Source organism: Neovison vison, chromosome 5, assembly GCF_020171115.1.
Source record: "Neovison vison isolate M4711 chromosome 5, ASM_NN_V1, whole genome shotgun sequence".
NCBI classification, from domain to species: domain Eukaryota; kingdom Metazoa; phylum Chordata; class Mammalia; order Carnivora; family Mustelidae; genus Neogale; species Neogale vison.
The window spans coordinates 61,133,520-61,157,011 of record NC_058095.1 but is presented as its reverse complement, the minus strand read 5'-3'; positions in this window follow the sequence as shown (position 1 = coordinate 61,157,011).

The window sequence follows — 23,492 nt, the reverse complement described above, 5'->3', positions numbered from 1 at the left end:
TGATATCCTGTCACATGCCATGCTGCAAAGAGGGCCTGGTCTCTTGGAAGATTGCTGCCATGAACTTGAAAAAAAAAAAATGCAGCTTCATCTCCATCTCCAACGGCACCTGTGGGGTCCTCTTCTAAAAGCGTATTTTAAAAGTTCTTTTGTTTCAAGAGTTCACGTTGTGCATATTGGTAGAGAACCAAATGGGAGATTTCTGAAGCAAATGGGCCTTTTGTTTACAGGAGGAGAGGGTCAGAGTCAATTAACAAATCTCCAGCTTGTGAATGAATCACTCAAAGGGTTGCAATGGAAAAGCAAGGTCGGGGACGGGATTATGGAGCTCAGTCATATGCTACAATTATACGCCCAGGCAACATGAGCCGGGGCGGGGAGGGGGAGGGCTCGTTAAAGAATGAACCTGAATTATACGCCATGGAAACCTTGAACGGCCCGAATTTTTTCCTCTCCTGAATTTTATTATCAAGTCCTTCCATTGGCTAGCACATCACGTTTATAGGTTGTTTTGGGTATGAATCTTAGATCTGCCACTTAGGCTGGTGGTGGCAATGGATTTCTGGAGGATTTCCAGGCAGGACTGGCCCACTTTTCCATTACAAAATTGCCACCTCAACACGCTACAATACACAAATACACGCTCTCCTCCCCTCCCAGACTCTCTCGGATTCAACAATTACTTCTTGATATTCCCGTGAGCCAGGTGCCAGCCAGTTGGGTGCCTGGTAGACAGGATCTAAAAGCCATTCATCATCTCCGAGGTCATGCGTGTGAAGTCCCTTCCATCTCCGAGAGTCTGTCATCTAAAAGGATGTCCAAAATATTTGGTTTCAGCTTTGATGAAATTCACTCACCCCCACCATTTTACACACTTCGGGGAGGCCAACCACAATACTATTTGGAAGAACACATTCCCCTCTTCGATCTCTCTAAGGTTCTAGCGATCCCGGGGCTTAGATTTTAAGACATTGCCATTTTACCAAGTGGGCTTTTAACCATTGCAAATAAACTTGAATGCTCTCAAAGGACGAAGAGTACATACGTAGGTACTCCTGGAAAGGAGGGGTCCATAAAGAGGCTTGGCCTCAGACGTGGCTTGATCAGTATGTCTCTGTATCATCTTTGTCTTTGGGCAAACCTACTTCAGTTGTGGAGGAATGATGGATAACGCCAGCAGCAACTCAAGATACACGTCATAGTTGTAATTCCGACAGAGGACAACAGCCTGAGCTTTGGAACCAGCTCTCTGGCTGGTGGGGAAATGACTAGCCCCAGCCAGTGCCTAGTGCTTGGAACATCAATACAGCAGTGAACCAGTCACCATGGCCAGAGGGTGGGCAGTCCACCCAGAGGGCAACGGCTCCTACAAAATGATAGAGGAAGAAGGTGGAAGGTAGGAGCACATTTTCTACACGTATGTTATTAAAGAACATAAGGCTTTTCATTTTTTTTTAAGATTTTATTTATTTGACACAGAGAGAGAACACAAGCAGGGGGAGTGGCAGGCAGAGGCAGAGGGAGAAGCAGACTCCCCACTGAGCAGAGAGCCCGATGCGGAACTCGATCCCAGGACCCTGAGATCATGACCTGAGCTGAAGGCAGGTGCTCAACTGACTGAGCCACCCAGGCATCCCACACAAGGCTTTTTAAGTACATATATTATAATATCCTAGTTGGGAAGTTCAGATGTAATTTAGCTCAAAGCTTTCATGGTCTGAGGGAAGAAACCAAGTGTCAGAGAGATCAGCTGACTCATTCAGGGTACCCCAGACCGTAGAGGGCAGAACCACTGCTCAGATGCCGGGTTCCCAGTTCCTATTCCCAGGCACCACCCCACCCCAGCTCCACCTGGCCCTTCTGCTCCCATGGCTGGGGAATCCCAGGTGGGGAGCTGTGAAGGGCACAGCCTCCCTGGACCACCTGCGCACCCCCCTTCCTGAAATTGGTGTTCTGCTCCAAAAGAAAAAGGGGTCAAGGAATACCATGAAGCAATGTGTGTGTGTGTGTGTGTGTGTGTGTATGCATATATGTGTGTATGTGTAATATAATAAATAATATAAATACATATTAATATAATAAATTATATATATATATATATATATATATGCCCTATTTAGTTGAGAATTTTTTTTTAAAGACTTAATTGGAGAGACAGAGAGAGTATGAGCAGGACGGGCAGAGGGAGAGGGAGAGAAAACCTGAAGCCAGCCCCACACTGAGCAGGGAACTCATGGTAGGGCTCGAGCCAGAACCCCGAAGTCACACCCGGAGCCAAAACCAAGAGTCTGACACTTAACCGATGGTGTCACGCCTTAAACTGGGAATGAATATTACATTTTCCTGAATACCTTGTCTGGCATTCTGTCTGCCTGGGGAGCTAAGAATCCCCATTTCAACTCTTGTCCTTTGCTTCGGTCTCACACCCAGCCTGACATCAGTCAGCCCGAGCTCAGAGGCAAGATGAGGCCCAACTGGGATGGAGATGTGAATCGGGAGGGTCAAGTACTCGGGACGACAGGTGGACCGAGAAGTGAAAAATGCTTTGAGAAAGCAGATTTCTGATCAATTTCGAAGTATTCTGTGACGCCGTCAGATCTCAGTGGGTGGGGACTGGCTGGCTTTAAGGCTCTTCCATTAAATGAGGTGTTTATTTGAAAAGTGGTTCCCTTCAGAGTGAACTGGGGTTCTTTGGAAAAACACAAAATTCTGGGCCAAAGCCCTATGGCTGCCGGGTCAGAATCTCAAGGGGTAGAGTGTGAGAATTTGCATTTTCACAGAGGTTCCTGCTTGATACCAAGAACAGGATGAATAAACCATCATTTATTTTTACGTGCTATTTTGCATACTGGCCACCTTTAAACCTGGTTCAAAAACAGTTTCTTGTGGGATAAAGAAGTGTCCTTAATCCATTTTAATTAACAGTCACTGTATTCTTATATGAACTCCTGCCTGCCCCAAGGTTTGGGAGGTAAAGTCGCAGAAGAAAAGCACAGACACAGGTCTCAACGTCCAGCATTTTGAAATAGGAGTTAATATGTAATAAGTGTTAATATGTTGTTTTACCTCCAAAAATAAGCACAGAGTTGAGGCTGAGATTTCATGAGATCGTATCTTTATAAGGTCAAGTCAAGGAAGGATTTTGGCTGAGATAAGATAATTCTGGGGGATACCCTGGAAAAGATAAACATCTCAGGTATGCTTGGTCCACTCACTTTCATCTCCTATGTAGGGCGACCCTTCTCTACTCATCTCTGAGATCTTGCTTTGGTTCAGAAAGCTCTGGAACATTCCTTGGCATAGGAATATTGGAGAATAAGACACCACTCTTTTTCCTATGTGTCAACAGCTCTTCCCATGAAAGAGAAGTCACTCATCTGACCAGTGAAAGAGAACATTTCTCTAATGAACTACATGGATGAATCTGGCCCTTGCTTGAAAGCACATGTCTTTTCCATTTCTCCCTGCTGTCCCCTTTGCTTGTCTTCTGTTTGCAACAATGCACAGGGCAAGCTTTGAACATCAACTAGGGATTTTAGCCCTGGAGACATTTTCCCATTGTGCCCTGTTACCCCACGGAAAGTATCCATAGAACTAACTTTACTAATGAACTTACTCATGGGCTTATCTCAAGATCTAGATTAGGGATAGACTAGGGGAAGCAATTAGGAACTCCCATCTTGGCCTCAGGTCCAAGCCACGTTCTGCAATCCAGTTCTACCAATGGGACAAAAATACATCATGCAATCATCAATGTGGGGCAATTTAATTTGTTTTTCTTTTTTAACTTATATTTTAAAATTTCCAAACATACGCAGAAGTAGAGGGGATTGTATAATGAGAGGGGATTGTCATCGACTTCTGGTATAATCTCCAGTATTTCCTTCCGGCTGCTTGCTTTTGGTTTAGTTTGTTTTACTCTTTCTAGTTTCTTCTGGTAGAAGCTCATTACTAATCTGACACCATGCTTCTTTCCTAATATAGCTCTTCAAAGTTCTAAATTTTCCTCCAAGCTACATTCCCTATAATTTTGAAATATTGTGCTTCTATTCCCAATCAGTCCAAAACATATCTTAAGATTTTATTTCTAAGTAATCTCTATACCCAACGAGGGGCTCAAACTCACAACCCCAAGATCGAGTCACAAGCTCCACCCACTGAGTCAGCCAGGCATCCCTCAAAATATGTCCTGATTTCCATTGCGATTTCTTCTTTATTTAAATGTTTGGAAATTTCCCAGTTTTCATTTCATCATTACTTTCCATGGCAGCTTGTTTAATTTATTGTGGTCAGAGAACATGCTTTTTACTATTTAAATCCTTTTACACTTTATCGATGATTTTATGACCCACCATATGACCTATCCTAGATCGTGTTCCATTTGTACTTGAGAAGAAAGTGTATCCCACTGCCATTGGGTAGAACTTTCTATAGATGTCTGTAGGTCAAGGTTATTGACAGTGTTGGTGACTTTCTGTTTCTCTCTGCCATTGAGAGTGGGATGGCAAAGTCCATTACTGTCTCTGGCTCCCTTCAGTTCTGTCCATTTTTTCTTCAGGCAATTGAGGACTCTGTTTTAGGTGTCCAAGCACTTAAAATCGTTATAGCTTTCTGACGAATTCTTTTATCCATATGATTTGTCCCTGATCATTTCTAGTCATATTTCCATTGTTTCTCTATTGTGTCTACTATTAATTTCCAATCCCTTACTCTGAGTATTTTCATGTCATATCTTTTCCCCATCATTGTACTTCCAACTTAACTTGAATTTTGAGTGTGTCTCATGTTGAAAGCATGTGTTTGGATCCTGGGTGTTTTTCTGACCGAGTATGAAAATCTGTGTCTTTTGACCAGATTGTGTAATTCATATTTTAATAAAATTATGGATATGGTTAGTTGTATATCAACTATTTTGTTCTTGTGATTGTTTTATGTCTCTTTGGGTATTTTCTTTCTCTCCTCCTTTGTATTCTTTTTTGGTTAAACAGCTTTTTTGGGGGTGTCATTTTATTCTTTTGTTCTTTTATAACTACATAAAATTTTAGTTATTTTCTTAGTAGTTCCTTCAGGAATTATATATGTACCCTAGTTTGTAACAGTCAAATTTGGAGTAATATAATTCAGGGAAAATATAGAAATTCCACACTGATAAGGCTCCATTTCTTTCCCCCTCTTTTCTACTATAATTATCATATATACTGCATCTATATATGTTATAAACCCAAAGCTACAATATGGTAGTTACTGTTTTCTGCAATTTTACATAAATCTTTAAAGACGTTTAAAGGAGAAAAAGAGTACAATGTGTATGTATACAATCTTTTATGCTAACCTAGTTATTGGGTCCTCTTCATTTCTTCATATGGATTTGAATTACCATTTGTGACTCTTTTCTTAGCTGCAAAGACTCCCTTCAGTGTTGTATCTAAAGCAGGCCTGTTAACGACAAATTCTTTTACTCATTTTTTGTCTAGAAATGGTGCCTATCTTAAAACTACATAGGAGGAAAGGAAAACAATCTGCATCATGGTTCATGTTTAGTTAGGAAGGAAATTAACTTTACTTATTGGTTTAATTTAGAACTGTATGTGTACAAGACACTTTCAATATAGTAATTGGTGATAGGGCATAAAGATACAAGACTGGTGGTTTCAAAAAAATTTTTTTAATATGTTTTCTTTTTTTTTTTTTAAGACTTTATTTATTTGTCAGAGAGAGAGAGGGAGAGAGAGCAAGCACAGGCAGACAGAATGGCAGGCAGAGGCAAAGGGAGAAGCAGGCTCCCTGCCGAGCAAGGAGCCCGATGTGGGACTCGATCCCAGGACGCTGGGATCATGACCTGAGCTGAAGGCAGCTGCTTAACCAACTGAGCCACCCAGGCGTCCCTCAAGAAATACTTTTAACAGGGGTGTTCTGTGGGGCCCCTGGGGGGCACCGTCAGTTGAGCAACCAACTCTTGATTTCGGCTCAGGTCATGCTCTCAGGGTCATGAGACTGAGCCCCGTGTTGGTCTCCGTGCTCAGCAGGCTTGAGATTCTCTCTCCTTCTCCCATTGCTGCTCCCCAGCACATGCACGTGCTCTAAGTAAATAAATAAAATGTTTTAAAAAGAGATATTTGGGGTCAAATTGCAGAGCTGATTTAGTTATTTGACCAAAGCATGTGATTTTCAGAACCTTCAAAACAAGCCTCACCTGGGAGCAGCTTAATCGAATTTCAACAAAGTGCCTCCAAAACATTCTGCATTGGAAAACCTACAAGTCATACAACACTATGATTTCACAGTATCTTTGTTATAGAATTGACAGAGCCAGAGTTTAGCTCTGTTTGCATTTCAGATCCTCAATGAGGAAAGAACGAGAAAAGAACACTAATAACAATAAAGTAAATAAAATGCAGAAATCCTATTGGAAAAATCAGAAAGAAAGCTAAGAAAAACCAAACTAAAATCATTAATAAAAATTACAATATTACACTGATGGTCTTATGTATTTGAAAAGGTGTGTGTGTGTGTGTGTGTGTTATAAATTCAGAATAACCCATGTGAACTATGTACTCCACTTTATGAGAATTAACATGTATTACACATGCTGGCTGGATTAATGGTTTATAAAAAAAAAAATCTGTTAGTTTTACTTCCTAAAGTTCATTTTTCCTTGTGCTGTCATATAATAGTTCATCTTCGGTAAGTATCTGTAATTTGGGACAAAGGCCTCCAGGGGCTTGCTCATAATTTATAACAGTAATGGGAATGGCATGCTTAGTAGTGATAGCCATGGGACCCCTGCATATTTGGAGGGAAGGAGAAGTTATATCACCCATGAAAAGGCTAATGAGATAGGCAGATTTCAGGAGAAAATGATCTTTTTGTCCTGGCCTTAGACCTTGTTCTACCAGGGAGACTCATGTCTGAATGTAATGATTCTAGCTCTTTCCAAGTATGAGTTTATATGACATACGGGGTGAACTACTCAGAAGTCAGAGCTTTCACCAATAAACGCCAACTTAATTGGATGCCTTAATTATGTCACTTTCACCCTCCAGGACATACCCCCAGGGACAGGCTTTCAACTCAAAACCTCAGGCTCTGGTACCCAACTTCCAATACAGATTGCTATTGTCTCCAGCAACCTAGTCCAGATTTGCAGACCTGGCAAGTAGAAATAAAGTCCTAAAGCTCAGGAGGGGTTGCAGGGAAAGAAACGGAGATCTGGGAGTTAAAACACGTTGAAACCAGGTTGGCCTGTTTTACAAGGCAACTCTGACCCCCTTCCTCCTCTTTACTCAGCAGCTGGGAGTTGGCCATCTTGAAGCAGATGGAATGGAAGGATGCTATTGGTCGCCTGTCAGCCAGCAGTTACCTCTCCACCCCCACCCCCGCCGCCTTGAATCCAGATGTTGAAGCAGTTCTGCCCTGTTTCGAAATGACCAGACAATCTCACAGTTGCAAGTGTTTCTGCAAGTGTTGCAAGACGGTAGGATCTTAAAATCATTCTCTAAGCTAGCAATGTACTAGCCAGAGAGACAGAACTAATCAGAGTACAGGGGCATTTGGGATACATTAGAAATTCAATATCAGCTTTGGAAAGTTGTTAATAATTAGCCCCAGCTTTTGTCTCTATCCCCACAGCTAGTGACATGAAAGTGATTAGGTCTCTGAAAAACAGATTATTCTTAGTAGATGTATGAAGTAATGAGGATTTTAATCAACAGTTTATTGATTCCAGCATGACAGTTTTGAGAACAAAAAAGTTCTGGATGCTGGTGAACCAGCGTTTTTTGGTCAGTTGCTTTCTACTTAAAAAAATTGAAGTAATAAATATTTTAGAGGAAACTACCCCCCACCCCCGCTTTGGTAGTAACTGCAAGACAAGGAAAACAAGTTACCACAGGACTCAAAATGATTTTATAATAGAAAAAAGGCTGGACCTCTCCTTTTCCCCTCTTTTAAGACTGACATTTTAGATAAAAGAAGTTAATCACGTGTCCCTTTTATTTTTTTATTTTACTTATTTATTTTTTTAAAGATTTTATTTATTTATTTGTCAGAGACAGAGGGAGAGAAAGCGAGCGAGCACAGGCAGACCAAGAGGCAGGCAGAGACAGAGGGAGAAGCAGGCTCCCTGCCGAGCAAGGAGCCCGATGTGGGACTCGATCCCAGGACCCTGGGATCATGACCTGAGCTGAAGGCAGCTGCTTAACGAACTGAGCCACCCAGGCGTCCCACGTGTCCCTTTTAGAATCAGTACTCCATAAACATTTCTAGAGATTTCCAACTTGAAATAATATCACTCAGGCAGCCCATCAGAATCCACAAAAAATTCAGAAATATAAACATTTGCAATCATACTACAAATGAGAGGCACCATCATGCCGAAAACCTGTAGGCAAAATAAGGTCTGAACCTTGAAGGATTATCCCCTAAGTATGAAGCTAATAGGACTGGATTGAGACAGACCATTCTGGTTTTTTGCCCATGAAACATGGACTTCTGGGGGCGCCTGGGTGGCTCAGTGGGTTAAAGCCTCTGCCTTCGACTCAGATCGTGATCCCAGGGTCCTGGGATGGAGCCCCGCATTGGGATCTCTGCTGGGCAGGAAGCCCACTTCCTCCTCTCTCTCTCTCTGTCTGCCTCTCTGCCTACTTGTGATCTCTGTCTGTCAAATAAATAAATAAAATCTTAAAGAAAAGAAAAGAAACACAGACGTCTGGCACCCAGGCTGGGGGCCAGTGCTAGGGGGCAGCCCTCTATCAGGAAGGTGTTAATTTCTGAGGCATTCCCATTCCTGATCTCCATGTTTATCTCCTCTGGCTGGCTGCGTGCATTCTGGGTTGGCAATTCACAACAACTAGATGGGCACAGAAGGGAAGTGTTGTTGTACGGTGGTACCTCAACCAAGGCCTGAAGTGATCCAACCACCAGAAACAGAGCTTCCAGAGAGGGAACATAGAGAAGATGGAGGAGAAGAAAGGACCCGGGTAGACTTTTCCAGGGCTAAAACGTCACAAAAGACATACACGTACAGACTAAAAAGAGCCACAGATTGTCGTGTAGGCTAAAATGGAGACCCTTCAACATGTTTTTGAGAGGAAGAGAGACCAGGAAGTTTTGTTTGTCATTGCAGTTCTCGCCGGGGGTTGGAATTATGAGGAACTTTCCATTTTCCGTTAGCTGTATTTCTATAGTATTCAGATTTTATTCTGACAAGGATGTTATTACCCTAAAACTTCAACTTTTTCTATTTAAATATGACTAAAAAGGCACTCTAAGAAATGAAGGAAAGTCAGGAGCAAGGCAGATATGGTATAAAAACTTTTTACTAAAGGGGGTATCTGGCTGGTTTAGTCGATGGAACCTGTGACTCTTGGTCTCAGGGCCATGAGTTCGAGCCCCACATGTGGTGTAGGGATTACTTAAAAATAAAATCTTAGGGGCGCCTGGGTGGCTCATTGGGTTAAAGCCTCTGCCTTAGGCTCAAATCATGATCTCAGGGTCCTGGGATCGAGCCCCGCATCAGGCTCTCTGCTTAGCGGGGAGCCTGCTTCCTCCTCTCTCTCTCTACCTGCGTCTCTGCCTACTTGTGATCTCTGTCAAATAAATAAATAAAATCTTAAAAAAAAAAATAAAATCTGAAAAAATATAATAATAAAAATAATAAAAGGCCTACCAAAGGACATAGGAAAATAAACACACACACAGAGGGGGGCTTGTCATAAAAGCACAAAAGTAAATGTAAATGTAAAATGTTATTGTTCAAAGAGAAAATGTGTGATGTAGTAAATAATCCCAGATGATCTACACTTTCTAAAAAATTACTAGACAGGGAAAGCAGGAAGAACACAAATTATTTAATTTCTCATCTTTTCTAACGGCACTTGAAAATCCCTATCACTGCTTGACTCTGACAATAAGAAAAATAAAGGGAAGACACTTTTTTTTTTTTTTTTTTTTTTTAGGGTTTGTGCCAGATACCATATATATCCTCTTCAAACAGTGAGGAAGATTTAAACAACAACAGATCTGTATCAACAAAGACATTCATTAAAGAAAATAACAAGACAGCAAAGTTACAGAGGTAAGATAGCAGAGTTACAGAGGTAACTCTGTATTTACAAGATATTTGCAAGATAAGAACTCTGCTATTACAAGACAGCAAGGTTACAGAGGTAAGACCAACCTGTTTAGTCACCCACAATATTTTAAACTTGAAATTTTTAAAATTTTAATTTAATTTAAAATTTTTTTAAAATCCACAAAATATTTTATTTTTTTAAAGAATTTATTTATTTATTTGACAGACAGAGATTACAAACAAGTAGGCAGAGAGGCAGGCAGAGAGGGAGAGAGGAGGAAGCAGGCTCACTGCCGAGCGGAGAGCCTGATGCGGGGCTCGATCCCAGGACCCTGAGATCATGACCTGAGCTGAAGGCAAAGGCTTAACCCACTGAGCCACCCAGGCGCCCCCACAAAATATTTTAAACTTCAAATTTTTCAGTCTCATTGGTCTCGGTCTCTTGGAAATACTTAACATTATTATTTTTTTTTAATTCCCATGTCATTAATATACAGGTGAGCGATATAGTGATTCAACATTTCCATGGGATGCCTGAGTCTCTCAGGTAAGCATCTGCCTTCAGCTCAGGTCATGATTCTGGGGTCCTGGGATTGACCCCCACATTGGGCTCCTTGCTCAGCAGGGAGCCTGATTCTCCCTTTGCCTGTTGCTCCCCCTGCTTGTGCTCAGTCTCTCTCTCACAAATAAAATCATAAAAAAGACATTTCTGTTCATCACCAGTACTCATCACAACGTGTGTACTCTTTATTTTTTTTTATTTTTATTTTTTCCAATTTATTTATTTTCAGAAAAACAGTATTCATTATTTTTTCACCACACCCAGTGCTACATGCAAGCCGTGCCCTCTATAATACCCACCACCTGGTACCCCAACCTCCCACCCCTCCGCCACTTCAAACCCCTCAGATTGTTTTTCAGAGTCCATAGTCTCTCATGGTTCACCACCCCTTCCAATTTACCCAAAAGCACATATCCTCCCCAATGTCCATAACCCTACCAACGTGTGTACTCTTAATCCCCATCACCCATTTCCTCCATCCCCCCACCTGCCTCCCTTTTGGAAACCCCCTATTGGTTCTCTATAGTTAACAGTCTGTTTTTTTTTTTTCTTTGATCATTTGTTTTGATTTCTAAATTCCACATTTGAGTGAAATCTGTTGGTGTTTGTCTTTCTCTGACTGATGGAGTTCACTTAAGCATTATGTCCTCTAGGTCCATCCATGTGGTTGCAAATGGGAAGCTTCCATTCTCGTGCTGGCTGAGTACTAGTCCATTATGTATATGAAACACATCTTCTTTATCCATTCATCTGTTGATGGACACTTGGGCTGTTCCTATACCTTGAGTACTTGACATTACTTAATCATTCTCCTCCTAAGACACTTCTCCCCCATGACTTTCCCAGTATCACCTTCTCCTGATAATTCTTTACCAGATGGGTCTCCTCCTTGCAGGCTAAAGCTCTATAATCCAGACGCTAAATGCTAGGGTCCCCACAGTTTGGGTTTAAACCTACTCTCAACTCTATAAATGATAGGAACTCAAAGGCCTACACATCCACAAATTCTGCTACCATCTATATAACAGTGACCACTAAGTCTGTCATTCCAAAGCAAATCTTTCTTGTGACCCTCACACACAGGTGCCCACTTATCCTGCTCTAGACTGTCCTGAAGTCCCCTCGAACTCAGTATGTTTGAAAGGGAACTGAATTCTCACACCTGCTCTTCTTCCAACCTTCCTCTCTCCATATCTAGCTGCTTAAGCTAGAAACCCAAATCATCCTTGATGTTTCCTTAGTGAGACTCTCCCAGATATGCCCACTGCCACCACCTTGGTCATCACCTCTCATGGAGATTCCTGCCTGATCTGTCTTTAAGTCTGCTTACTTTCAATCAGATCCTACTCTAAATGGGCCTCTAGGCTGCAGACAGTGCAGTCTTTTGAAACACAAGTCTGATGAATCAGTGCTGCTTGAAACCCACTAGCGTCTTCCTAATCCTTTGGGACAAGCCATGATATTTTAATGGCCTACAAACCCTCATTGTCTTGCCTGCTGCCTTGCTTCCCTACCATCTCCCTTCTCACTACCTCCCTGCATCTACATTGGACTTCTCTCATGAACAATTAGGGCCCTGGTCCTTTCTGCCACAGGGCCTTTGCATATGCTATTTCCACTGTAGAGAATGCACTTCCCTCATCTCTTCAATACATTATAATTACCAAACCTGAATGATAATTTCTCAGAGAAAACTTCCTTAATCTCCACACACAGGTAACTGATACACACCCTCAAAAACCACTTCAACCTTCTCACTGAAACATTCATCTCCATTGTAATCACATGCATGCCTATACATTGTCTGAATAACATCTCTCTCCCCCCTATAGAATTCAAGCTCTGTGTGGCCAAGGATTGTGTCTGGTGGATCTCAAACATCTAGGAAAGTGCTGACATACATTATGAATACATTGCATCAAGTGAATTTTTCTAAATATGTCCTATTGAATCATCATTCACCCATGAAATGTTCTCCTGTTCCTTTGGAAATAGAGTAGGAGCTTGGACTCCATATTTCTAAATAAGTCATCAGTAGATTATATTTCTGAAATACAATTTCTTCTTCACCCACAACTGCATTTTTACAAAGGCAAAGGGATTTTATTTTAAATGACTCTCTTGTCTCTGAAACTAGAGCAGATCAACAGCTACAATAATCATGGAGTCCAATGGTCCCTTTGTTTAGGGATGGTAAGCATCTGCCTTGCAGGGTTTCTTTCCGCTTTATGTTAGGGCCAGCGCCTAAATGCTTTATTTTGCAAACATACACCGCAAATCAAAAGCAATGGTTGTTTGGAGAGCTACATTTTTACTCTGACACTGGAGACCAATGAGACATTCCCTACGGCTATCTCAGAAACCCAATTTGCAAATGTACCTTCGTAAAAATGAAGGAGACCAAGAATTTGGTGTTGTCACCAAATGCTTCAAATCTTGCATATGGATATTGCGGCCATGAAAAACGGAGTTTAATTGTACAACCAGCTATGAGGGCCATGTTGAGGTCATAGAACCTGTCTCTGACCACAAGTTGGAGAAATCATTAAAAAAAAAAAAAAAACCAAAAAAAAAAACCACCTTTGAGAAACTTGATTGAGTACTGTGTTGTAACATTACACTAGTTTGCTTTCCAGCTTTAAAAAAAAAAAAATCCATGACTGCCTTCAAGAACCATGAAGATAAACGGAATGATTTCTGTTGTAGAAGAAAGCCCATCCCTTGGGGAGCTGAGGGCATTCTTTGTTGGGTTGGACTGAGGTAAACAGAATGCCAGGCACCATCCTCATAAATCTGATAAAATATTTAGTAGAATAATCAATGGGAGCTACAAAATAGCTCTTCCAAAAATATAGAAATTTGTAATGTGTATGATGAAAAACTATTTAAATATATATACATATTTATATAAACATGTAATATCACACTTACATGAAAATGTGCCACACGGTAATTAAAAATAAACTCCAATGGGTCACAAAGCCAAAATTACACAATTTTCAAGGAAATTTTTGAGGCTTTGGGTTAGCCCTAAATTTCTTAGGTAAGACATCAGAACCACAATCCATAAAAGAACAAAATGATAAATCAGACTTTAGTATTCGAAACTTCTGCTCCTTGACAGATGCTATTGAAAGAAAGAAAAAAACCAGGCAAGGACTGGGAGAAATTATTTATAAACCACAGGTCTGATAAAAGATCTGTTTCCAGATTATAGAAAGAACTCTCAAAAGCCAGGACTAAGAAAATAAACAGCCTAATGGAAAATCCATGTTGTTTTTTGTGTCAATAGTTCATTCATTTTTCTAGCTGGTAGTATTCTGTTGTATTTACCCATTCACTGTTTGATGGACATTTGGGTGGTTTCTGGTTTTCGAGGAGCATGAATAAAGCTGCTATAAAGATTTAAGGGCAAGTCTTCATATAATCAAATGCAACTTCATGCAATGGCTGAACCTAAAATGTACACTTCCTTATCAGTGCTCTGAATAGAGCCCCCCGGCTAAGCTGTGTCCAGAATCCTGACCCACGAAAACTGTGAGGTGTTAAATCTATCTTGTCTGTAAGCTACCAAGCGTATGGTAAAGCGTTCTGCAGCAAGAGAAACTAATACGATGTTACACCACATATTCTTTGTCGCCCTTTCTGACCTGTCACTACCACATACACTGTGGACTCTGCGGCCGCCCAGTCTCTCTGAGTTCCCAAGACTGAAGGGGTCCCTTCCCTCAACAGCAACATAGAATTACTTATATAAATACATCACAAAGCAATTAGACATGTCAAGTAGAGACTGAAAACAACAACAATAACAAACAAACAAAGAAAAGGAGAGTTGGTGGTGAAAAATGGATAAGGGTACTATCCAAAAATTGAAACAATAAAAAGAGCTTCTAATTCCTGCCAGGGAAAAACCCAAATGAAAAATTAAGTGTGAATGATGCTCAGCCTCCCTAAGTAACTGAGGAGATACACGTTCAAGCAATAAGGAAGTATGCTCAAAAGTCTGGGGCGCCTGGGTAGCTCAGTGGGTTAAGCCGCTGCCTTCGGCTCGGGTCATGATCTCAGGGTCCTGGGATCGAGTCCCGCATCGGGTTCTCTGCTCAGCGGGGAGCCTGCTTCCTCCTCTCTCTCTCTGCCTGCCTCTCTGCCTACTTGTGATCTCTCTCTGTCAAATAAATAAATAAAATCTTTAAAAAAAAAAAAAAAGTCTGGCGAAGCCTGAGAATCCAACAATGTCAACCTCTGGCCAGGATAAGAGATGAGGACAGTTCTTGCAACAGAACATGGAGCGAAGCCTGAGAATCCAACAATGTCAACCTCTGGCCAGGATAAGAGAAGAGGACAGTTCTTGCAACAGAACATGGAGTGCGAAGTAGCTGCACCACTTGAGGAAACCACATGAAATACCTCATAGACCTCAAAATGGTACACCAAGGGCCCCGGTAATATCACTTTTGAATCTACAACCTGGAGAAATGCTCGTGTATCCGTCCACATAAGACCTATGTGATGGTCAGTTTTCAGTGTCAATCTGGCGAATTATTCAATCAGAACCTAACCTAGGTGTCCCTGTGAAGGTATTTTTGTAGCTATGATTGAAGTCTGCCATCTGTTGATTTTCAGTAAAGGATCGCATTTTATGTAATCTGGGAGGACTTGATTTGGTCAGTGCAGAAGTGAGGTTTCTCTAAAGAAGAAATTTTGCCTGTGGGCAGAAGGGTCACTTCTGCCCTTCCTGGTGACCTGCCTCAGCCCTTCCCACAGCTGTGTAGACCAATTATTTATAAGAAATCCCTTAATATGTATCTCTTACTGGTTTTTGTTTCTCTGGTTAAACCTTGACAGATACAGTTTATGAAAAGGAAGGGAGGGCAGGAGGGAAGGAGGGATGAAGGAAGGAAGGAGGGAAGGAAAGGGAAAGAGGGATGGAGGGAGGAAAGAAGGAAAGAGAAAAAAAAGAAATGTCCTTGAAGGGAGAAACAAACCTAGCCTATGTACCCCTGAAGTCTAGGTATTCAATCATATTTCAAAAACACATATTTGGATGAAATTAGAAATCAGTAAATATGGGACAGGATTTAGGTACCTTTTCAAAATATATAAAAACTACCTATCACTTCAGTATACATAGATAACCAGGCCAATGAACCAGACACGTTCAAAGTCACAGGAATTGTTGCTATGGTATGACAAAAGTCACGTGGTCCTGTAGGCAGGAGGGGGACTGTTATGGCCACACCAACAGGAAGTTCTTCAGTCTCTAAAACCTGGGTTATGAAAACTGGATAATAACACAGCTATCTAACTACTAGAGTAAAACCAACACCTCAAACCTCAAAAGAGAACTTGAAATCTCAGTGTCTGGGAGAGAATGGGAGAAGAACACAAGCATTGTTACTTTGACGGAAGGCATCAACTCCCTATCTTGCACAAGCCTGTGACAATGACATTAAATGTAAATGAACGCTCGCTGGGCAAATGCCGTGTTCACTGTTTCTTGAACCTCAGACTTTTTTTGTGATGTTACCACTTATGGCCAGCTTCTTCATCAAAGATAATCCCCCATGTGCTCGCTTCGGCAGCACATATACTAAAAAGATAATCCCCCAGATTTCAATCCTTCTCTTTTCACCTCTTATTTCCCGTTTTCCTTCCCTTGGCACTGCAGTCCAGAAAGCCTTAGGAGTCCTAGCTTGTAAGAGATGCACAAAATTTGGGGTTGAGTGCTATGCAGAGCGGAAATAAATCAGACACACATTCCTTCACTCTGAACACATCCTAAAGTAGAAGCAAGGGCTTGCCTACTCAGACGACGTCATTAATAAGGTATAATAAGGATGCCAGTCTGGGTTTTTCCAATCAGATGCAGCCATGAGAGCCTTAGCAGGGATTTTCACAAACTAGTCAAAAAGAATTGCATCCATGGTAATGCAAGGTGAGTGGAGCACAGAGTCTGATTGTGGGGTTTGCTGAATTACAAGGAAAGTGGAGTTTACACCTTCATCGTTTCCCTCACGCGAAGTTTACAGCATTCATCGACAGGATCCCCTTTGGAGCTCCTTTAGGATTGCAATTCCCTTTGGTAAAAGTTAATAGAATATAGTAGAAACTCAGGGCGCCTGGGCGGCTCAGTCCTTAAACATCTACCTTCGGCTCAGGTTGTGGTCCCAGAGTTGTGGATCGAGCCCCTCATCTGGCTCCCTGATCACCAGGAAGCCTTCTTCTCCCTCTCCCACTGCCCCAGCTTGTGTTCCCTCTCTCATGGTCTCTTTCTCTGTCAAATAAATAAATAAAATCTTAAAAAAAAAAAAAAAAACTGTAGAAACTACAATGATCCAGGATTGCCAAGGTTAAAACCCCTTCCTTAAACCAAAGTTTAGGTCACCCTGTTGGGTAAAGAATCCTAACAAGGTGAATTCTTCCTAAAGGCAAAGGACATCTGAAACAGGTAGTGGAGGAAAACAAAAACATACAAACTATAACTTTCTGATCACCGTTGCTACTCTTTGCCATTTGCTATAGCACCTGGTGGTGGTGGCAAATTTCACAATGTAGTAAGTTGGTTATAAATGACTAATAAAAAAAGTAATTGAGCTAGATGAGGAATGACCATCAACCCAGGAAGCCTGTAATCTTCAATGCTCTTTTTTGGAAAAGATGGTTGATTCCATTTTTGCTGATATGAAAAACAGCTGGATTAGTTTAGAAACGAGTGTTGTTCTTATTTGGGAATGTAAGCCAAGGGGAGTACTGGAGGGGGGATTGCAATTTATGTCCTTCCAACATCTTTGCTCCTTTTCCACATTAAGCAATACACCTTCCTAAGCCTGAACCCAGAAAACACATCTTCACATTCCCCTGTAGCAAGGATACAGACACGAGGTCTAGGTTTTGCCAATTAAAATCATCCATAAGACATTTGGATTTGGATTCAGAGGCATCAAGAAGGCAATCTACACAGCCATCTACTAGCAGGCAAGATGGTTCTTAAGGGCTGTAGTATCAGGGTTTCTGATATTTAATCTGGAGTTAATTCATTTATTTTTTAAAAAATTTTTTTATTTATTTGAGAGAGACAGAAAGAGAGCAAGAGCAGGATGGGGAGGGGCAGAAGGAGAGGGGAGGCAGACTCCCTGCTGAGCAGAGAGCCTGATAAAGGGCTTGATCCCAGGACTCCAGGATCATGACCTGAGCTGGAGGCAGATGCTTAACTGACTGAGCCACCCAGGCACCCCTCAGATCTTATTTTTAAGTAATTTCTACACCCAATGTGGGTCTTGTACTCAGGAAATCAAGAGTCACATGCTCCACCAACTGAGCCAGCCAGGTGCCCCAAGACATGGATTTCAAAATAAAATGATATTGCTATGTTCAAAAATCTGTATCTGGAGGATTTAAGCAGAGAACTGCAAACTATGGGGGGAAAAATCAGAAATTGTGAAACTGAAAGAATCACAGTGACATAAAGAACTGAACAGATGTGGTTGACAACAGATTGGCCCAGGCATTAGCAAACTTGCTCTGCAAAGGTCCAGACAGAAAATATTTGACTTTTGCAGACTCATGTGACTGTCAAAAGCCTCCAACTCCTCCCCTGGGGTGCAAAGGCTTCCACGAGCAATACACAAATGAGTAGTCATAGCCAAGTTCCAACAAAGGTTTATGTACAAAAACCACATAATCACAGTAAGAAACAAGGATGGAAAATTTAGAAAAGATTCCAGGAGACCTATGACCCATGGTAAACAGTTACAGAAAAAGAGCAGGGGAAAATGAAGCAGAAGCAACATTTGAAGACAGCGACGAATTTTCCAGAATGGATGGAAAACTTCAAGCCAAAGACCCAAGTAACAGTACAAACCCCAAGCAAGAGATGGAAATAAGACAATTCACCTCTAGGATCCCTGGCTCAGTGGGTTAAGCATCTTCCTTCAGCTCAGGTCATGATCCCAGGCTCCTGGGATTGAATTCCACATGGGCTCCTCACTCAGCAGGGAGCCTGCTTCCTCCTCTGCCCACTACTCCCCCTGCTTGTGCTCTCTCTCTCTGACAAATAAGTAAAATCTTTAAAAGAAAAAAAAAAAAAGACAACTCACCTCTGAGATATGCTCCTCATTGTAGTCAGAATAATTTTTAAAATTTTTTAAAAAATATTTTGTTTATTTATTTATTTGAGAGAGAGAGAGAGAGCATGACAGGAGAGGTGTCAGCGGGAGAAGCAGACTCCCCGCCGAGCAGGGAGCCTGATGTGGGGTTCGATCCCGGGACTCCAGGATCATGACCTGAGCCAAAGGTGGTCGCTCAAACAACTGAGCCACCCAGGCATCCCCAGAATAATTTCCAAAGTGCAAAGCTAATTATGGGAACTCCTTCCAGGGAAACCCTCATTGGTCCTATAACAGTACTCAGGATCATGGTCCAATTACTTAGCACTCGATACATAATCCCTCTGGGCCCCGCCCCAGTGTGTCTCTCCAACCTCCTCCATCCACTGTCCCTGCTCTAGACTCTGGCCACCATGAAATTTGTTGTTTTTTTGTTTTGTTTTAAGATGTTATTTATCTATTTGACAGAGAGAGATCACAAGCAGGCAGAGAGGCAGGCAGAGGGAGAGGAGGAAGCAGGCTCCCTGCTGAGTAGACAGCCTGACACAAGGCTCCATTCCAGGACCCTGAGATCATGACCTGAGTCGAAGGCAGAGGCTCAATCCACGGAGCCATCCAGGCGCCCCCACCATGAACTTTAAACAATTTCCTAATCTAATCCACTCAGAGCATTTTCACTGATTTGCCCAAGTAGCTCCCTTGGCCTGGAATTGGCTGTCACTGATTCTCTTCCTCTTGAACCTCAACCTCAAGTCTCAGCTCCAAGGTCACTTTCTCTTCTTGCCTCTCCTGACCCTTCTCCATCCCAGACAGAGCTGTCTTTCACCTTCTCTGTGAACTCACGGCACTTCAGGCACCCAATCACAGTCCCAGCAGTGGCACCGGACTTCAGTCTGTGAGCTTCTTGAAGGCAAGGACCATATGCTTCTTCTCTACCCTCAGCAGCTAAAATAATATCTACTTCCTTGTATAAAAGGCCTTCAGTAATTTTTTTTTTCAGTAAAAATTTTTTTTGCAAAAAAAAAAAAAAAAAAAAGCATTTGCAATTGCAAATGCTTTTGCATATATATGGAGAGAGAGAGAGTGTGTGTGTGTGTCCAGGTAGAGAATCTAGATGTCCAGACACGTCAATATTCAGGCCAGTTACTGTCCCAGGGTCAACCCACTACAGCTGTGGGCTATGCACAGAGCACCAAGACAACCAATCTGGGGTAGGGAGAGAGCTAATTGGACAACATTGTACGGAGTTTTCAAATGACCATCAAAACGAGACCAAGAGAAAATCTCCTCTGCTTCCCCCTGAAGGTCATCCCACATATCCCCTCAATTCTGTTCCTGTAAAATTTCTCCAAGATGGGTATGGACTTACCATCATTTTACTAACCAGGAAACAGAGGCCCAGGCATCTTGACTAAGATCATGGCAAATCAGAGACTGAGTGTGCTTTTGACCCATGTCAGCCTGATTCCAAAGTCCATGGTTTGGGGGGCTTTTTGTTTTGGGGATTTTTATTGTTGTTGTTTTGTTTTAGGGTATTTTTTGGGTTTTGGTGTTTTTTTTTTTTTCTTTTGGATTTTGGGTTTGTTTTGTGGGGTTTTTTTTTGTTTTTTGTTTTTTGTTTTTCCCATGCTGTCTTCTGCCCTGGAATTGACTCTCTTTGAAAACTGAGACGTAGCCCAGGCTTCTGAAACTTCTTGAGCATCAGAAGCATATAAAACAATTCTCCATGGTTGCCTGTCTTGAACTGTGATACCATTATCCTCTTATGGATCGATTGGTGTGAAATCAGATCCTGCCTGGGAGCAGGAGAAAGAATAGAATGGGAAGCCTACAGCTCCAAGCTCAGCAAGACACAAAACCTTACCGGAGAGTTCTGCAGAGGTCTGGTCGGAGTCTGGGTATATTCTGTCATTTGGCAAGAATTAAATAGAGCCTTGTGTCCTCTAAGATTATTCTGTTACCTTCAGGATTAGGTTACCCATCATTATATTCAACCTATGGGAAAAGCCAACACAAAGCTGTGCTAAAGACGTAATAGGAAGCATATAATAAAGAACTCTCATGTCAAAAAGATACAAGTTTCCCACAGAGAGCTGGTGTTGAATGGATTCTTTCTGCTTCTGCCTACCATCCCTGAGAGGGACTCAGCCTCAGAGGCCCAAAGGGACACAAGAGAACCATCCCAGCCCCCTCTGGACAGATACAGGTGCTCTGGTTTTATTCAGTCGTGAGGTGACTATGCAGTGGGGTAGAGGAAGAAGAGAGGGGAGTTTAGAGCTGACCTTATCTTGCTTAATCTGTATGAATTCCAGAAGGCTCTGGGGAACCTGAGATTCCTAGACTTTTTCCCTTCTCACATTTCCTACTGGAAATCCCTCCAGCTGGTGGGATGCTGAAATAGGTACCATTTAGCGGGCTAATGAAGTCCATATGCAATTGTTAGAAATATAATTGACACTTCAGACGTGGGACCTGCATTTTGCTTTGTACAGGTTTTCTGCTGCCCAGCGCGGCTGCCTGCTGGGAACGCTTCTGTTTTCCCAGTTCCTCTGCTCCAGCTGGAATTAAAAGGAGACGCTTGATGTGCTAATGTCAGGTTATAATAATACCTATCTGTTATGCTGATTAAATAAAATAACACTGGTAAAGCAAAGTGCCAGACGCACCGTGGGCACTCTCTAAATCGTACCATTATTTACAACCTGTCCCCTACCCAACTTTTCCAGGCTCATTTCTCAAGACTCTGTGCCTCCCCTAAGGCCCAGCCCAGCACACCTTACTGTCTATCGACACTGAAACGGCCATTGTTCCCGGCAGACATTGGATCCCTTCATGCCTCCACGACTTCCCGCATGCCTGCCACAGAGAATGTGCACCGGCCCCAGGATTTATCTCTTGAGCAATAAAGCAGAGGTAAGTGAGGGTCAGAAAAGAGTCTCCATGAACTTGGACCTTCTCTGTGATATTTAAGTCCTTTGGCTTTGGGGACAGAGTTGGCACTCCATAAATAGTCGTCAAGTGAATGAATGCATAAAGGAAGAGGAGTCAGAGTGATTCTGAAACATTGTGTAAAAAAATCACCAAGGAGGCTTGCTAAAATTAGTCTCTGCAGTGTTTCCCCTTACAGATAAGGGGCATAGATGGGGGAAATTCAAGTCTCTGAGCTTTCACATGCAAATGAGTTTGTGTGCACATACACAGGCACATGCACACACACACAAAAATTGATTAAATACATAAATAATATAAAAACCTATATCTTCTTAAAGAATAGGGTAACTGTGTATGATACCGTGGAGAAAGATAGCATCAGTTTTTGGTTAACAGCCTTCAATCAGTGGGAGTTTAAAATAAGACCCGAAGGATGTCTCTGTCTTCTTTCTAGTCTATGTATGGGAGAGGTTATATTCTCAGAAAGCAATGAACACACAAACACAAACAGTAAATTATTTGTATTGAGAGACAATAATAAGGACTTTCCTTGAGTTATGTTCATTACTCACAATTCCATTAAGAATAGATAAGGATATAAAGGCGCATGTGCGTACCCCTACCTCCTCACTATCCTGCCCCGATCTTAGTAGCAAGCAAACCTCAGAGAGGTTCAATAACGACTAAATCCACAAAGCGTCAAGTCCAGACTCAACCCAAGCACTCCCCGACCCCAAACCCTGCATGCTCCAACCACAAGTCTCTACACCATCTTCCGATGTTAAAAAGTGAGGCTATGTGTGGACAGACCCCAACTCACTTTAAGTACTTTGACGAGATGAGTTTTTAAAGAGAGTGACCCAACTCCTTTGAATTAGAGGATAACCCAATTGTGAATTGCACTTTTGTGAATTACTCTTATGCCCAGGGGAATTTTGTTCTTGAGGCAACCACAAACTGTTTACCCTGCCTGAGTGTTCTCTGCGTTCATAGGGAATGGAAAGGGAATGTTGCAGCAAAGGAGCATGTACCTTGTGCAAGGAACAGGGCAGAAGATGTAACATTGTAACATACTGTGTCTCCTTCGGTGAAACAAGAATGAGTGGAAATATTGATCTCCTAAGAACAAAGAGAATAAGGTTCTTCCCCCGCATTACTCCCACTCTTCACCTGATTTCCTTTCGTATTAAGAAAAGCATATTTTATTGATGGAAGGCCACTTGTCAAATGTGACTAACATCTCAGGGGAGGTCCCTGAATTAAGTCCAGACCCCCTGTTGTCACCTACATGTCACACCTGCAGGTCCATAACAGAAGAACAGGGTCTGAAGTTCTTATCCCCGATCAGGTGCCAACACCCAGGAGGACAGCAGAACAATCTTAAAAACATTTTCTAAGTTTAGAATGTGTGAGGTTAGACGAACCCAACGTGAAGTCTGGATGCAGACCAGAGAGACTCAGAGAGGCCATCCCTGAGCATGGGAAAAGGTACCCGGGATGCTCGGAAAGATGCTGAATCATTCTGCAACATGGCGGAAGCCTCTTTCCTGTTTCTGGTCCCAGGGAGACGGTTACTCCAACTACACATTCTCATTCATTCCAGTCTTCCCTCCCTACTGCCATGCTCCATCACCCCCGCCCCCAACCCATGCTCCTATAAAGCAAGTTAATATTCCAAGATGCCAGTTTGCAGACTGGTATGGAGGAACCCCTGGGGAGAGATTTTGGGGGGGAGTAGCCATTTGCATTCCTGCCCCCCCAAAATCTTCCCTTCCAGCAGCTGTGGACTGGGACCCGGAAGCTGAGTTACCAACAATTG